A 3,551-nucleotide genomic window follows, 5' to 3' on the forward strand; every position below is an offset into this window, starting at 1 on the left:
CCTATGGCCCAGTCTCACCAACCAGTGCGGACCGTACACAATGGACCGCGGTCCGCACTGCACAGCCTCATTCCAATTCAACTTAGCAAACCACTGCGGTCCGCACAAAATGGACCGCGGCCGCTGTGGTCCACCGCGGACCGCACAAAATGCAGTGCGGCCGCAGTGGCAAACTTGAGAGTCATCACATCACCCTTTACCAGTGCGGTCCGCACAAAATGGTAGTGCGGCCGCACTGGAAACTTCAGAGACCTGTGCATTTTTTCAATTATGTCCTGCACTACATCAACTCAATCCTGTAACATCTCACAACCAGTTAGCCCAAAAATCAATCCTACACTACAATGAAAATCAAATAAAAACAAGAAGAAAAACACATGGGTTGCCTCCCAAGAAGCGCCTGATTTAACGTCGCGGCACGACGTATGTTACCATCCAATCATTTGAAATGAACAACAGCCACCACATGGCTATCATCAAACATCCCCAAATAGTGCTTGACCCTATGCCCATTCACTCTAAAAACTTCCCCACTTTTGTTCTTCAAATCAAGAGCACCAAACGGGGTCACACACACTACTTCAAATGGTCCGCTCCACTTTGACTTCAGCTTTCCCGGGAACAACCTCAGTCGGGAATTGAATAAGAGCACTAAATCTCCCACTTTGAACTCCTTGCCCCGTGTATATTTGTCATGAAGGTATTTCATTTTATCCTTATACAGGGACGAACTAGAGTAGGCATGGAACCTAAATTCATAAAGCTCATTGAGTTGATCCACCCGAAGATTAGCAGCTATGTCCCAATCAAGATTCGACTTCTTCAAGGCCCACATGGCCTTATGCTCCAACTCAACTGGTAGATGACATGCTTTCCCAAACACCAACCGGTACGGTGACATACCAATTGGAGTCTTGTAAGCGGTCCGATAAGCCCATAGAGCATCATCCAACTTTTTCGACCAATCGGTCCTATTGGCATTGACGGTTTTGGACAAAATGCTCTTGATCTCCTTGTTAGACACTTCAACCTGGCCACTTGCTTGAGGATGATAAGGCGTAGACACTTTGTGGTTGACACCATACTTGGAAAGCAAGGCATCAAAAGCTCTATTACAAAAATGCGATCCTCCATCACTAATAATTGCCCAAGGCGTGCCAAACGTTGTGAAAATGCTCTTCTTTAGAAATGCCACCACACTCCTAGCTTCATTGTTGGGCAAGGCCACGGCCTCAACCCATTTTGAGACATAATCAACCGCTACAAGAATGTAAGTGTTTCCACACGAGCTTACAAAAGGGCCCATAAAATCGATACCCCATACATCAAAGATATGAACTTCGAGAATGGTGTTTAGAGGCATCTCATCTTTCTTGGAAATCCCGCCCGCTCGTTGACATTGATCACACCTTTTGACTAGATCACTTGCATCTTTGAACAAGGTTGTCCAATAAAAACCACAACTCAGAACTTTCGAAGCCGTCCTCGCCCCTCTATGATGGCCACCATAGGGGGAGGAATGACAAGCCTCTAGGATACTAAATTACTCCTCCTCAGGTACACACCTCCGGATTACTCCGTCGGTGCAAATCTTGAACAAGTATGGCTCGTCCCAATAGAAGTCCAGACTATCCCGTTTGAGCTTCTTCCTTTGGTTAGAAGAGAGCTCACACGGGATGATGCTAGTCACAAGGAAATTAGCAATGTCCGCAAACCATGGCATATCACTCATCGACACAGAAAGTAGTTGCTCATCGGGGAATGTGTCATTGATCTCTAGCCCATCACACGGCCTTCCTTCCTCCTCCAAGCGGGAAAAATGATCCGCCACTTGGTTTTCGCTACCTTTCCGGTCAACTATCTCCAAATCAAACTCTTGAAGTAATAAGACCCATCACATCAGTCTAGCTTTGGAGTCTTTCTTTGTCATCAAATATCTAAGAGTTGCATGATCGGTGTGCACTATGACTTTGGCTCCCATAAGATATGGCCGAAATTTTTCCATGGCGAACACAATAGCCAACAATTCCTTCTCAATCACCGTGTAGTTCCTTTGAGCTTCATTCATAGTCTTGCTCGCATAGTACACTGGATGAAACATTTTGTTCACTCTTTGACCCAAAACTGCCCAGACCGTAAAATCACTCGCGTCGCACATGAGCTCGAAAAGCAAGCTCCAATTGGGTGCGGTAATGATCGGGGTGGTGGTCAACTTATGCTTGAGAAGTTCAAAGGCCTGCATACATCTCTCATCAAACACGAACTTTGTATCCTTTTCTAGCAACTTGCATAGAGGATTCACTACCTTCGAAAATTTCTTGATAAATCGCCGGTAGAAACCCGCATGCCCAAGAAAACTCCTCACCCCCTTGAGAGAAGTGGGGGGAGGAAGCCTCGAAATCACCTCTATCTTGGCTTTGTCAACTTCAATCCTATGCTTTGAAATTTTATGGCCCAACACTATGCCCTCTTCAACCATGAAGTGGCATTTTTCCCAATTTAGCACAAGATTGGTGTCTTCACACCGGGCCAAAACTCTATCCAAATTGTTCAAACACTCATCGAATGAATCTCCCACAACACTGAAATCGTCCATGAACACCTCTAATATATCTTCCACCATATCGGTGAAAATGGCCATCATACACCGTTGGAATGTTGTCGGTGCATTGCACAATCCAAAGGGCATCCGAGAGAAAGCAAAGGTGCCATATGGACAAGTAAAGGTTGTCTTCACCTGATCCTCGGGAGCTATCAAAATTTGATTGTACCCTGAATAACCATCCAAGAAACAATAGAAGGCACGCCCAGCAAGGCGATCAAGCATCTGGTCCAGGAAAGGCAATGGGAAGTGATCCTTGCGGGTCACCTTGTTCAGCTTGCGGTAGTCCATGCACACCCTCCATCCGGTCACTGTCCGGGTTAGAATAAGTTCATTATTAGCATTGGTCACCACGGTCATACCACCCTTCTTCGGCACACATTGCACCGGAGAAGTCCATGAGCTGGTAGAGATAGGATACACCACGCCGGCATCTAACCACTTGATCACCTCTTTTTTCACCACTTCTTGCATTGCCTCATTCAGCCTCCTTTGATGTTCCAAGGAGGGTTTAGCATCATCTTCCAAAATAATCTTGTGCATACAGAATGCGGGGCTTATTCCCCGAATAACAACTAGAGTCCATCCAATTGCCTTTTTCCGCTTTTTGAGCAGCGCCAGTATGGCATCTACCTGCATGTTAGTAAGACAAGAGGAAAGAATAACTTGTAAAGTAGAATTAGAGCCCAAGAATTCATACCTGAGGTGTGGAGGTAATGGCTTCAACTCCAACATCGGGGGTTCCTCAATTGAAGGCTTTGCTGGAGGCGTCTTTCTATTTTCAAGATCCAAAGAAAGTTTCCTAGGCTTATAAGAATAAGAGCCCATTCCATGTATAGCATTCACGCACTCCACTCGGCCCGCATCATCATTGACATCCAAATTCAACAATACGGCCTCCAAAGGGTCCTCAACATTGATCATTGCACTGGTATCATCAATTATCACA

The sequence above is a fragment of the Nicotiana attenuata genome, unplaced genomic scaffold (genome assembly GCF_001879085.1).
Source record: "Nicotiana attenuata strain UT unplaced genomic scaffold, NIATTr2, whole genome shotgun sequence".
Taxonomy (NCBI): Eukaryota; Viridiplantae; Streptophyta; class Magnoliopsida; order Solanales; family Solanaceae; genus Nicotiana; species Nicotiana attenuata.